The sequence below is a fragment of the Sus scrofa genome, chromosome 1, assembly GCF_054392235.1.
Source record: "Sus scrofa isolate SSC_HxYL_T2T_F1_AM1 chromosome 1, Sscrofa_HxYL_maternal_Yorkshire_Landrace_v2.0, whole genome shotgun sequence".
Lineage (NCBI taxonomy): Eukaryota > Metazoa > Chordata > Mammalia > Artiodactyla > Suidae > Sus > Sus scrofa.
This window is the reverse complement of record NC_139383.1, coordinates 238361622-238377392: the sequence shown is the minus strand read 5'-3', so window position 1 is coordinate 238377392 and position 15771 is coordinate 238361622.

Genomic DNA, 15771 nt, shown 5'->3' with positions numbered 1-15771 from the left:
TGCTGGGTATTGATGAATTTTGGATTTAAAATGTTAGGGCTAATGTCTAAATATAGGACTGAAAGGTGAAAGATTTGAGAGAGGGAAGGAAAAATAATACATGTCATCAATTTCCTCTTAAGAAAATTTGCAAGAAGATTAATCCACAGAACACAGTGATGCCTCAGACTTCCAAATAAAATGCTCTAAAAATGGGGAAATGACACCCTCCCTCAATGAGCTCCCTTCAATACCCTGTCTGTGATGCAGGGACACTGGGAAAGATCCCAGTACCAGGCTGGATTTATGGGTGTGACTAATCAAAGGTGACAGCTGGCTTCAAATCTGTTGGCTTGTCATTCAGTGGACCGATTTACAAAATACTTGTTTACCCTTAAAGTGCTGAGGTTGTCCAAAAAGAAAGGTATTTTTTAAAACATTAGTTTTTCCATATTAAATTCTGGAGAGTTAAAGTTTTATAAAGAGCCCCAAATCAATACTGTCAGTGATTTGGTGTTTTTAAAGAACAGGACAACAGCTCAGCAGATTAACTTTCTCCTCTCCATGGATAAGCACAATATTGCCTTCTGCAGAGACAGAGCTGTAGGAATTCCCGAGGGTGGGCGGGGGTGCTGAACACAGACAATTCTCTGAACAGGATTTCAATAGAGAATTCTGGGATGATAGACATTTCCCAATAATTATTATAGTTGCCACTCTCATCTTTCCACAGACGTAGCATTTTTTCAGTCAAGCACTGGGCCTATAGTTAACACTGATGCCTGGTAATTCCTAAAGCCCCTCCTTACAACCCTTTTAAAGCTCTTTTAATTTCCTAATTTGGAAATGGAAATAGTTCTAAGGAAAGCATATCCTAGGAAATAGCTTGCTTTCCTTATTTTGAAGTAAATGTTGGTAGTCAAAAACTATGATATTTGGTTACAACTGAAAACACAGTACAAGGTCATATCCTTGTCTAACATTATTTAGAGATTATTTTAAAAATATGGGAAAATAATTTAGATATTATTATAGCAAAAAAAATCCATGTATCATATTGATGTCTATTACAGAACTGGACTTTTCAGATAGTGGAAAAAGGCTTTCACATCTGCAATGAGGTTCTTTAGCAGTAGTAATTTGAATTAAAGTGAATGGATTTTGTGTTCTAAGGCTGGGCCTTAATTTTAAATCATTAGATTATTGTCGTTAGGATTTTTTAAAATTTATAAATGTGAATTGATACATTTTTATCTTGAATCTGATTTGCTTATTTAGCAAGTTATCATGAAAAAAAGGATAGACTTTGCAACTGGAGATCTGGTTTGAAGTCCAGCAATTCCACCTACTAGCTGTTTTAACTCATTCTGACTTCACCATACTGAGCCTTGGTTTACTAATATGCACAATGGGATCACAGTGCTTTCCTCATAGAAGTGACATGAGGATAAGTAAAAGTTACACATGAAGCAGATGGCTCAGGGTTTTGCATATGTCAGATGCTCCCTTCTGACTCTGAATCTACAATTGGTTTTATTGCCTATGACAATCCAAATATGCTTAGCTAAAATTCTTGTAACAAATGTCCTCCAAAAAATTGGAGTATAGATAATTTCAGAGAGTCAGGGTACATAAATGATGGTTTGAGTAAAAGGAGAGAGCTCAAAAACATCAAGAATTTTCTAGTTGAATAGTGAACTTGAGATCATGAAACTCAATTTTAGTCTTGATGACTTTTCACAAGATCAGTCAGTTTTGCAGTTAAATAATAGATATATCATTTGCAATTTAATTCATTTATCTACTCAACAATGATGTACAACTAACTGTTTCCATGCTAGGATCTCTGCAAGGCCCAGAAGCCTGACAGTGAACAAAATCACAGCCAAACCAGCTTACAGTACAGTGGGGAAGGCAGACAGGGAACTTGAAAAACAATAGTGGTGACAACATATGGAAGCTATGAGAGCAATCAATATCAACTACAGTCCATAGGGAATTTCTGTTTCTAAATTCCTGCTCCTACCTCATTCCATATTTGTGGTCACTTTGAATGCTTATACCTGGTTCCTAATTTATTCACAATGAAATATTCCCCTTTGGGAATATATGATGACATCAGCACTTCCTAATGTTTTTGTGAGCTATTTGTTAATTTTGTAATGACAGAGTTTAAGCTATACACTGGAATCCCATTGTGGCCCAGTGGTTAAGGAGTTAGTCACTGCTATGGCTCAGTCCAGTTTCCAGCCCAGGAATTTCCACATGCCATGGGCATGGCTGAACTTATACCCATCCTTCTCAAATTCTATCAAAAGACTGAAAAAGAAGGAATATTCCTAAAGACATTCTATGAATCCACAATTACCCTAATACCAAAACCAGATAAAGATACCAACAAAAAAAAATTATAGGCCAATATCTTTGATGAACATAGAGGCAAAAATTCTCAACAAAATTTTAGCCAACCAAATTCAACAACACATAAAAAAGATCATGCACCATGACCAAGTAGGGTTCACCCCAGGTTAACAAGGATGGTTTGCCATATGCAAATCATCAATGTTATACACCACATTAACAAAAAAAGAGTCAAAAACCAAATTATCATCTCAATAGATGCAGAAAAAGTATTTGACAAAATTCAACATCCATGCATGGTAAAAACTCTATCAACATGGGTATAGAGGGAACATATCTCAACATAATGAAAGCCATTTATGACAAACCCACAGCCAATAAAGTATTCAACGGAAAAAAGCTGAAAGTCTTCCTGCTAAAATCTGGAACAAGACAAGATATTAATCTCCAAAGTATACAAATATCTCACTTTTATTCAACATAGTGTAGTACTGGAAGTCATAGCCACATAAATCAGACAAACAAAAGAAATAAAAGGTATCCAAATTGGAAGAGAAGAGGAAAAAACTGTCACTGTATACAGATGACATGATACTATTTATAGAAAACCCAAAGGACTCCACACAAAAACTACTCAATCTGGATAAATAAATTTATCAAAGTAGCAGGATATAAAATTGACACTCAGAAATAGGCTGCATTTCTGTACACTAATAATGAAATATCAGAAAGGGAATGTTAAAAAAATTCCTTTTAAAATCACACCAAAAAAGAAAAATATACTTGAATAAACCAAGGAGGTGAAAGACATATTTGCTGAGAACTATTAAACTATTAATCAAGGAAATAAAAGAGGATTCAAAGAAATGGAAAGATATTTTGTGCTCTTGGTGGAATAATTTAAAATTGTTAAAATGGCCATACTACCCAAAGTAATCTAAAGATTTAATACAATCTATATCAAATTACCCATGATATTTTTCATAGATCTGGAACAAATACTCCTAATATTTATATCGAATCATAAAATACTGAGAAACGCCGAGATTTTCATGAGGGAAAACAAAACAAAACCAAAAAACAAAGTAGGAGGCATAACTCTCCCAGGCTTCAGACAATACCACAAAGCTACAGTAATCAAAAGAGCAGGGCACAAAAACAGACATATAGCTCAATGGAACAGAATAGAGAGCCAGAAATAAACTTACACAACTATGATAAATTAACCTTCAACCAAAAAGGCAAGAATACAAAATGGGAAAAAGATAGTCTCTTCAACAAGTGATACTGGGAAAATTGGACAACTGCACATAAATCAATGAAATTAGAACATACTTTCACACTATGCACAAAAATAAACTCAAAATGGCTTAAAGATATAAATATAAGACATGACACCATAACATTCCTAGAAGAGAACATGGGAAAATCATTCTCTGATATAAATTGTACCAATGTTTTCTTAATTTAGTCTCAAGACAGTAGAAATAAATAAATAAATAAATAAATAAATAAATGGGATATAAATTTACAAGCTTTTGAATAGCAAAGGAAACCATTAAAAAAAAACAAAAAAAAGAAACTACAGAATGAGAGAAAATATCTGCAACTGTTGCAACTGACAAGGGCTCAATCTCAAAAATACACAAATATATCATACAACTCAACAACCACAAAGAACAGGGTATCCAATTGAGAAATGGGCATAAAAATGGCCAATGGGCACATGAAAAGATGCCAAACATCACTTGTTATTAAGAGAAATGCAAATCAAGACTACAGTGAGGTATCACCTCACACCAGTCAGAATGTCCACTCATTAATAAGTCTACAAATAAATGCTGTAGAGGGTGTACAGAAAAGTGAGCCCTCCTTCACTGTTGATGGGGATGTAAATTGGTACAACCACTATGGAAAACAGTATGGATATTTCTCAGAAAACTAAAATAGAATTACCATATGAACCAGCAATTCCGCTGGTGGGAATATATCTGGACAAAACTATAATTTGAAAAGATATATTTACCCCTATGTTCACAGCAGCACTGTTCATAATAGCCAGGGCATGAAGACAACCTCAATGTCCATCAGGCAATGAATGGACTAAGAAGATGCAGTACACACACTCCATACAATAGAATACTACTTAGCTGCAACAAGTAATGAAATAATACCATTTGCAGCACCATGGATGCAACCAGAGATGATCATATGAAGTGAAGTGAAGTCAGAAGGAGAAGGCCAAATACCGTATTATATCACTCATATGTGGAATCTAAAATATAGCACAGATGAACCCACCTATAAAACAGAGAGACTCACGGACATAGAGAACAAACTTGCGGTTGCCAAGAGGGAGTGGGGAGGAAGTGCGATAGACTAAGGGTTTGGGGTTAGTAGATGCAAACTATTACATTCAGAAAGGATAAACAACAAGCTCCTACTGTATAGAGCAGGGAACTATAGGTAATCCCCTGGAATAGACCATGATAGAAAAGAATATAAAAAAAGAATGTATATATGTGTATGACGGGGTCACTTTGCTGTACAGCAGAAATTGGCACTACACTATAAATCAACTATACTTTAATAAAACAAACAACAACAAAAACCTGAGAACTCTAACATGTAAGGCTATATGGCAGCTGTGTAGTTCCTCATTCAGAGACCTGAGGAGCATAGAAGAATAAGCTTTAAATACTGCAAACCATCTTCTTGGCCAGTCCTCACTTCTTCTGATATGTATATACTGCTCAATACCCTGAAATTTTTTTCCCCTGTGAACCTGGAGATTCTCCAAGTATTTATTGTAACTATACACTGATATCATATTGGAAAATAACAGTTAACAACACTAAGAACCCCACAATGAAGAAGTAGGTTCTTGGAGCCAAAATAATGACATGGTAATAATAAAAAAATATAAACATATAATATTTACTAAGCACATACTATGTGCTGGGGCACTGTTCTAGAGGCTTACATCAACTCTTTAAATAGCAGTTAGCATACACATTAACAGAATATTACAGGCCTTGGTCACAAGTTTCACCTTTGTGATAAGACAGACATATTTTTCTGTGTAGCACCCAAATTTGAAGAGTGTACTCTTTGTAACCTAGAGGATAATCTGATTTTTTGGGTAAGAATTCTCATCATGAAAAGGAGACATTGCAGAATGAGACAGCTAATGATTATATGCCCATCTATCTAGCTTCTGGGACAGGATGAATACATTTATTTTATGAACTTAAAAATAATCCCATTTTCTCATAAACCATTTATTTTGCTGGTCATTTAATTCAGTATGGCTAAAAGGGACATGCCTGAAATTTTTTTTGACTTCCCTAAATATATCTCCTCAGTTTTATTTATTTTATAGGGAACCATAATTTTGATTTCACACTTAAAACTCTACCTGCTATTTTTCAGGAACTGAGGTACACAGTACCCTTAAAGGCTGATGTACTATTAATTTATATGAAAAAATACATTTATTCATCCTGGATGATGATAGACATGTACTTTGCCTCTTTGTATATTTCTCCATGACCATGGCCTAGTGCCATCCACATCGTTGATATCTAGCAGCCACTCAGTGATTGTCTGGCACGTGATTACAACATACATATTTCACTCCAACTAAATGCTAAAGAGACACTGCAATCCCATTTTCTTTTTTGCATAAACACTGCTGTCTTCTGCGGGTCAGAAAGTCTGCTTTTAAAAATTCCATTTCTTCATTTCAAATTGTGAGTTAGAATTCTTTTCTTTAATGTTTTGATGGCTCTGGGTACATATTCCAGTAATTCTAAACCAAACAATCATAGAGTATGAGGTCTGGAAGAAACTTTCTACAGCGCTGTGTCAGAGGATTACAAATTTAAATGCCTCCAAGGGTCAAGCAGGTAACATAAATATGTGACTCTAACTGGGCTTAAGATCATAGGGAGGAGGAAGCAAAGCCTGCAGCAAACTGGAGACTGCAGAACCTGTCAAACTGAAACCCAATTCTGACCGTAGAAAACAGGACTGAGGGCTATATTTGGTCCACTAGCTACCTATTTACAAACACTGAGGTTAATCCCTTAATTTTAAGTATTGGTGCATTTAATCCTGCACTTCCCACTCTTGCCAGGAGTTGGAATGCTATCATATACTTCATGGTCAGAAAGAGCCATAAATGGCACCTACTTAGCCTAACAACCTTAAATTGCTTTGAAGTTACATCACATGGCTAGTGTATTTACTTAGACTTTGTGAATTATTATCTAAGTAAATATGGAGGTGCAAAGGAGAGAGCCTTAAAACTACTTCCATTTGTGCTTTCTTGGTTTTCAAAATCAAGATACTCTTATTTTGAACTCAGAGAAGGAAATTTTTGATTTTTGAAATCAAAAATATTCTGATGAAATTTTTTATGTGTCTTTCACTGGCTTTGAAGCCAGATAAACAAAGCCCTACTTTTTATGAGCCATATCGACTTGAACAATCTGCTAAATTCACCGAGATTCATTTTCCTTGACAGTATACCGATTTATATACCATAGCATTAGTTTTAGGTTGAAAGAAGAAAATTTCGGTAAAGTTCCAAGCACAAAGCTTGTTCATATTTGATGATCAGAAAATATGTTTCCTACCTTCTATGCCCTCAACCTCTTCCCATCTCCTTTCTTCCTGGATCTGGGCCTATAACTTCTTTAAACCAGTTGGTAATAAATTGGTCCCCATTCTATCCTTTCCCTCCAGCTGAGATCATCAACAGTGTTGTGGTTTTTGTTTGTAATACATTGTTAGATGAATCCTTTTATATAAAAAAAATGAATGTAAACATTTTCTTTATGGGGCTTCCTTGGAGATTTACACCCTCTGGTTAAATAACAATTTGTATTTTTCAAAGCACATTATTATTATCATCATCTTTTGTGGTTAATGTATCTTTCCTCTTTGTACCTTTTCTTTCAGGAAAAATACAATGTTGCAGAAGGCCTCTAAATATTATGGGGTCTTTAAATGTTCACGGTAGGAAATCTGGGTCTCTAAGATTAGCACTGGTGATGTGACAGGGTAAGGAGCTGCTCTGCTATTATTTCTACATGTTATCAGAATGGCTATAACCTAGAGTCCCCACTGGACTCTGCAGAAAAAAGTCCAACCAAGTGTTCTATTTAAAGACTTTTAGAAATTTAATGCATTTTTAAATGAACTCTAAAAGAAATTTAATGAATTTTGTCAACAGTTCTATGCTGTTTCGTCACTCAAACACGCAAAATGTAAAGATGAGAATAGGCCTACTAGAGACTTCATTAGTTTAGATTGGCACTTTGGGTAGGTGGCATCCATAGGGCAGATTCCCTTTTTAAATCGATGGAGTGGGTTTTCTTTAGACATGGATTAGTAGAGACATGTCGTCCTCAGCAATGAAGAGGAACCCAAATGTGTTTTCCCTACAAAACTATCCTTCGCTGAGAAATCAGCAGATCATTTGATGTATGTACCTGATACAGTCCTCATTTCTCTGTAACAAGTAAATCTTGTGCCTAGAAGGTTAAAAAAAGTAACAGCAAAGGACATATTTGGTGGCCTTGATTACTTTAATAGTTGGCAGCTATTATCTCTGGGCAGTCTCTGTTTTCTTCATAACTCCTGGTCACACAGGATCCATGTTTGTTTTTTAACAGCCATTCAAATAAAGGGTACAAATAACTTCTAAAATATCTTTTTCCTTGGTGAGTGCTAACTGCTCTTAATTTTGCTTTAATTTTCTGGTGGTTCAAAATTGTCCTTTTCAAATGGTGTCCTGTATCATTTCTAAATCATCCAGTCACATTATGTCGCTCCTTATGTTATTTATGGTACTTCTATTTGTTTGTGCTTGTGGTCTTACTACTTTTCATAACTCTTTATAGTGACAATTCTTTAATATTGACCTAAGGAATGGCCTCTCAGCTCTTGCTCTGGGTTCTTATCACCAATAACTGCACTACTCATTTTCTCCCTCTCATTTGGTCGGCACTGGGGGTTTGACAGGGTAAAGAGTTGTTCTATTATTATTTGTAAATGTTATCTGAATGGTTACAACCTTGAGGCCCAACTGGGTTCTTCAAAAAGAAGCCCAACCAAGTGTTTTGTTTCGAGACATCATAACTCTATCTCTTTCTGAACATCACTGCTTCTTCTGGCTCACTCCCTGTTTTCCCACCTTCTCAGCCTTTGCCTCCAGACCCTCTTTGATTCCACCACCTTTTCACAGTATCTCATCCCTATCAATGTCCTCATTTCCTTCTCTATCAGGTCACACTCCATGGACTATCAATATGTGCTCACCCCTCCTCCCCCGCATATGCTCTCAAACACTGTGCCTCTCTCTTTCGTTACCATCCTCCTAACAAAACTCTAACCCTAGATAAACCCAACTCTGATGGGCAGCTGTTCTGTCTCTCTAGCTGGACATAGCTAGGGAAAAGGACACACTCCTGCAGATGGATCGCACTTCAAATTCATGATTTCTAACCACAAAAGGGCCTTATACAGCACAGCAAGTCAACCTCACTTTCCTCATCAACTCATTTTTCCTCTCACAGATGACCACTCCATTTGAACTACCTGCACAACTTCATTAGCTGCTGGCCTTACTTCCTGTTCCAGTCAGAAAAGAACTTCCGCAGCACATCACTGTCCGCTAAACATTTTTAAAGGAGCTAAAACTCTTTCATCGAAACATTCTGAAATTATTAAATTCAGTCAAAGAAAACTTTTACATCCTTATTTGATGTTTTCAAAGTTCAGAAGTGATATATGCTTAATAATACCATGAAACTGGGTACCTGGGACTTTCCTGTCTTTAGCAATGAAAGTCCTATGTCCCAAGAAACCTCTCAGTCTTAGGAAAACTGAAGACAGTTTGTCACCTTACCAGGAAAAAACACACAATATAGGCAAATTCAGTATAAAGAAAAACTAGTAATTTCATCTTTTACTATTACTAGGTAGTTAGGGCTACCTTCCCATCCTTCAAAGCACTATGCTTATACCAATATATACAAGCATACATGCAACAAATATAAGTGGTTTGCTATATTTTTCTTTTACAGAACTAGAATCATATTGTACACATTTCCCTGAAAACTAGTTTTATTTCCTGATTAATGAAAGTAAAAAAATTTCCCTTTATAGGGCTTTGAGGTAACAAAACAGAATGTTGTATTTCAGCACAACTGGGCCTAACCAGCTAAAGCTGATAAATAACCATAAACTCGAGTGATTCCAGGATACCAGGTCCTGAGTGGACTAACTAAAGATTCTTTGTTGACCAGGGAGCAATGGGAAATGTGTAACAAATATGAATGGTTCTATGGATTTATTTAGTCCTACCCAGAGTCTAGTTTTTAATCCTTATTGATATAACACCATTGACTCTACCTTTATAACACTTAGAAGTCCTGCCTTTCTTCTTAAGAGAACCATTCAGTAAATTTTATCCACTGTAGAGTGTTCCATTGGCTGACAAGATAACTTCAGGTTTTTTAAAGAGCTCTGGTAGTCTCTGCTTTAAAATTTAATGTCTATCAACATATAATAGATATATATATAATTTTATATACATAGATAATATCATAAATGGTTTTTGTTTGTTATGGTGGTTAGTGAGGTCTCTCTCTCTTATTTTTTTCTTATTTCTTGCCTCTCTCCCCAGTAGGTTCCTGTGTTAACCTGTGGAATAACCTTCTTCATCTTCTCCATGCTCATAATATGTTCATGTGACTTATATAACTGTGTATAATAAAAAGTGGATTTTGATATCATTTGTTTAATAAAAATAGTATCACATTAAACTTGGGAAGACACCTTCAAAACTGGCTTCCAATGATATCTCTACTTAGTATTCAAACCCCTGGCTAATCCTTTGCCCTTGAGTGTGGGTTGGAGTTGGTGCTTTGCTTCTAATGAAAGTGGCAAACATGACGGCATATAAATTCCAAGATTAGGCCATAAAAGATTGATTTCTGTCTCACTGGCACTCTCGCTTTTCCATTTTGAAGAAGCCAGGTGCCATGTTGTCAGCTGCCTTTCAAGAGGTTCAAGTTTCAAGGAACCAACTGTGACCTTGGATAACAGTGGGAAATTGAGATTCTCAGTCCAGTAGCATGCAAGAAACTAAATCCTGCCACTGAGTGCCACTGAGTAGGCTTAGAAGTAGATCCAGCTCAATTTGAACCTTCAGATGTTTGTAGTATGGGCCAACACCTCCACTGCCACCTTGTGAGAAACTCAGCAAAGAAAACCCTGTTAAGACGTGTCTGGATTTTTGGACCAAGAAAAGCTCTGAGATAATAACCGCTGTTGCTTTAAATCACTAAGTTTTGGAGTAATTTGTCATACAGCAGTATAAAATAAACCCATTTCTCTAAATATTACTTTCTCACTTAACAATATACTATAGAGATGTTTGAATTAATTCATAAAACTTTGATTCATTCTTTTTAACTGTGGCATAATATTACCTGGTGGGGATTTGACATAATTTATTTAAATATTTCTTTATGGATAATCAATAATGCCACTCTATTTATAATGACCATCCTATTTATAATGATAAAAAGTTTTAAATTAGGTAAATGTTTTGAAAATACAATTAGAGATTTATCATCTTATTTTCTATATTTCAGATGTTCACTTAGAAAGTGGGAAAAACACATGCATGAAATGACTACAGAGGTCATTTTTATATTACATAAGAAAATGTGGATCAAATTTTGATAAAAATAGTTTTAGAACAATATACTATTAATTCAGAATTTTATTTTGTTTTTTCTTGTTATGGAGGAAGCATTTGGACAATTAAAAAAAAAAAGAAAAAGAAACTTTAACTCAGCTAACCATATGGATTCTCTTTAAATTCCTTTCAGAATTATAAAATTAATAAAATTATTTAATCTTAGGAGGGAAGGAATGTTAAAAATCACCTAGTATAATCACTCATTTCCTATTTTAACTTACATTAAGACTTTGAAAGATATTTTAAACACGAATCTATAATTTTACTAACACAAATATATATTTTGTGTAAAAATGTAAATATTACGAATAATACTGAAGTTCCATATCCTTTTCTCCCTCCCCGAGGGACCTACGGCTATTGATTTGTATATTGATATGTGATATGGTATATCTTTTGTATGCACTTAAAAGTCTTCAAATCATATATGAGTGCATCATATATATATGCACACATATATGTAGAAACTATGTATTGTATATATCATTCTATAAGATGTGTCATCAAGTGGCATTTGAAAATACATTTTTTTTTTTTTTTTTTTTGCTTTTTAGGGCTGCACTAGCGCCATGTGGAGTTTCCCAAGCTAGGGGTCGAATCAAAGCTACAGCTGCTGGCCTACACCACAGCCACAGCAATGAGGGATCAGAGTTGCGCCTGCGACCTACATCCCAGTTTATGGCAAAACTGGGTCCTTAACCCACTGAGCGAGGCCAGGGATTGAACCTGCAACCTCATGGTTCCTAGTCGGATTTGTTTCTGCTGCGCCATGATGGGAACTCCTGAAAATACATTTTTTAATTGAAGTAACAGATGATTTACAATGTTGTATTAGTTTCTGGTATACAGTAAAGCGATTCACATATATATATATGTATATATATTCTTTTTCAGATTCTTTTAATACTGTCTTTTATAGTGCTTTATGATTGATGGTTAAGCTTAAAGAATGATATGCTTCATTTTTGTGATTTTCATACTTATATTGAGTTAATTAAAATTTTTCTTCTGTTATTATGTAAAATTAATATTCCTTTTTTTACTTTCCAACAGTGTACTGACTTCTTGTTAATGAAATAATGTTAGCAGCGAAGCTGGCAACAAATTCCTTAAATTTTTAAAGTATCTCTAAGTGCTTTTCAACTAAGGAAACATTTTCAACCCACGTGAAGCTGAAACCTTGCTTGCAAACATTTCCACTGACAATCACTTTCCTAGTTTAAGTAAGGTCTAGATATGTTTTTAACACTCAATGTTCTAGTGACTTTAAAACAATTTTTTTTCCAGCCTCAACAGCAAAAACACATTTTAGAGACGCCTGTTAGTAGAGTAAACATTTCAACCAAAAACACATTTTGAACTGTTAAATTTCCTTGAACCAAATGTTTTGCTTCACAAATGGTTTTTAGATATGTCTTAGTTCCAACTCTATTTCTACTGAAACATTACTATGAGGATTTCATAAATTAAGAGCTCTTTTGGAAGATATTTACAGAGCACCTTCTTTATGTTGGTGGTCACCACAGGTACTGATTCAATGATAAATAAATACAGCACAGTCCCTACCTTTAAGAAACATGTTATCTAATGAAAGAGACAGATAATTATCAGGTGATAAATCCAATATGATGTAGCAAGTCAAAGTCGGTAATTCATTAATTAATTAACCAATGAATTCTTATTTCTGTAAACTCTTCCATGGGCCACGCATTATTGTAGATGTACTATAGCTCTGTTTGTCAGCTTTAAGAAGGGATGTGCAATAGGGCAGAAAGAGTAGATGCCCAATCTCTGTAGACAAAGGAGAGGAGGACAAGCTTTTTGAGAGATGACACACCAGCCAGGATTTAAGGAAAGAAAGACATCATTGTACAGGCAAAGAAAACCATTATCAACAAACATTTGGCATCAAGAAAAGTGCTGTCTGTTGGAAAAATATTGAAGCACATTTTGGTGGTAGCCATATGGAGACAGAAGACCAGTTGGGAGAAATAGACAAAACCCATGTCATAAAGGACCCTGCAGCCTATCTTTAGAACAATAAGAAATCAAGAGTTTATACTACAGTATTCATGCTGAAGCTCAACTGCTTACTAGTTCAATGATAATAAATTTAGTCTTTTTTTTCTACCTTAATAACATGTGAAAGAGAAAATAGGATTAATGTTCAAAGGACTGGAAAAAGAATGTACAGCAAATTATACTCAGTAATACACTGATGATTAGGCACAATATGACTATGACATAAAAAGGTTCAGATTAAAGTAGATAAAGCTTTCACCCAATGTCTGGTTTACCTTATAACATGGTGTTTGTGTCAAGGTTCTCCAGTGCCATTTTAATAGTTTTAGAGTTTTCCACAATGCCTTTGATTTAGATTGATGAGCAAGGAATTCATCTAACAGTCATACGTACACTGGTTAAAGTGATAATGCCTTTTGAAAACTTCTATAGAGCAGTGAAGCTGTAGAAACATTTTAAGGTGAGTCAAATTAGTGTACTACTGTTGAGGGATTATTAATGTAATACAAACACTCCATATTCTGGTTAGATTTTTACTCTTGAAAATAAACAGTAGAAATTTGGAAAAAATACTTAAGTCTTCTGGGCCTTAGTTTCTATGAAACTGAGGGGGATTGGGTAAAAATATCTTAGTCTCTTCTAGTTATAAAATTATGCAAATCAAACTCATATACTTTGTAGTAAACCTATCCTTCTAACAGAAATATGTAGAAACTCAGTTACTGGCACAGTTTTTTAATATTGGAATATATTATCAATTAATTTTATATTTGCTAAATACCTAAAATATTGAAGTACAATTACAGGTAAGAGAAATATGATGGCTATAGATATTTGTAATATTAATTATATCTTTCTGCCTCTCTGTACCTCATGGGTGCCCAGAGGACTGTGACTACTTCTGGCCAATGAGTTGTCAGTGAAACTCATGTATATCATTTCTGGGCGACACTAATTTAATGTCAGCTTAAGATCTTCAAGTGCTCTTTTTCCTTTCCCAGGAAGATTACTGATGTTCCAGATAGTAGCTATTATACCAGCCTGAGCCCTAGTGAACCCTTGGCTGAACAGCTTTGGGTTTACAGAATGAGTGAGAAGTTAACTTTAATTGTTTTAAGCTAGTGAGATTTGGGGTATTGTGTCATTGAGACCAAACATAGACTATACCATCTGAGAGAATGGGGAGTAAGATAGATAAGGCCCCTGTTCTCATGGTGCTTACAGTCTAATGGGAGATAACAGATAAATAGGTAGAAACAAATGAACGAGTGATTTCAGGTAGAGAATGGCTGGGCTGATGGGGAAGAACAGAATACCGATTTAGGATTGGTGGTCACTGAAGGCCTTACAATAGATATTTGAACTGAGGCAAACTGACAAATCAGTCATCTGAAGATCTTTGGAAAGAGCGTTCCAGACCCTGAAACAGCTAGGTATCTTCAGGTAGGACAGGCCTAGTATGTTTCAAGAATAGAAAAAAGACAATGTGACTGAAGCCCAGAGACTGTGGATTGTACAAGATAGGATTGGATAGAAAAGCAACAGAATTTCTCAACCCTGATAGCACATTTGATTTACCTGAAATACTTTAATAAAATACCAACATGAGGTCTTGGTCCCAGATATTCTGGAGTGGAAATAGGCCTTGGGATTTTTTTTTAAGAACCATTCTGTACATGATTCTTTTTTTTTTTTTTTTTTGTCTTTTGCTATTTCTTGGGCCGCTCCCGCAGCATATGGAGATTCCCAGGCTAGGGGTCGAATTGGAGCTGTAGCCACCGGCCTACGCCAGAGCCACAGCAATGTGGGATCCGAGCTGAGTCTGCAACCTACACCACAGCTCACGGCAACGCCGGATCATTAACCCACTGAGCAAGGGCAGGGACCGAACCCGCAACCTCATGGTTCCTAGTCGGATTCGTTAACCACTGCGCCACGAAGGGAACTCCTGTACATGATTCTAATGTGTAACCTGGCTAGAGATCCCTGATACAAGTCTTACAGGTTGTGGGTAAGACGGTACTCTAAATTATTGGAAAATTTTTAGAGGCTACATAAACTTTTGTTTAATAAAATAACTCTGTTTGCAATGTGGGAATATATAGAAAGAATCAGAATGATTATTGAGGAGGTTATATCAAGAATTCCAATGAGAGACAATGGAGTTTGTGGATCATTTTAACAGAGGAGACAGAGAAAAATTTTTGGATTCAGAATATATTTTGAAAATAGTGCTAAATGCACTTACTGATGAATTGTATATATTTAGAGTGAATAAAAGGATAAATAAATGATGACATGCAGATTTTTGAGTAGAGCACTGAGTTGAAAGTGGAACCATTCATTAGTTTATATGGGTAAGAGTAGAACAGGGACTGGTTTGGGAAATGGAGAGAAACATGAGTTGTTTTTAGGACTTGCTATATTAAAGTTGCAACTATAAAGCAAACAAAATTGGAACTATTAAGCATTCAGTAGAGATATAAATTATACCAATATAACAGTTTGGAGATTAGAGGAGAGATAAGGAATGAAGAAAGAAAGTTGGTGGTTATCAGCAAATAACATTTATAGCCAAGAACTAGTGTAGTTAGAGAAGAGAGTCAAGAATTGAGTCATTGGACACTCCA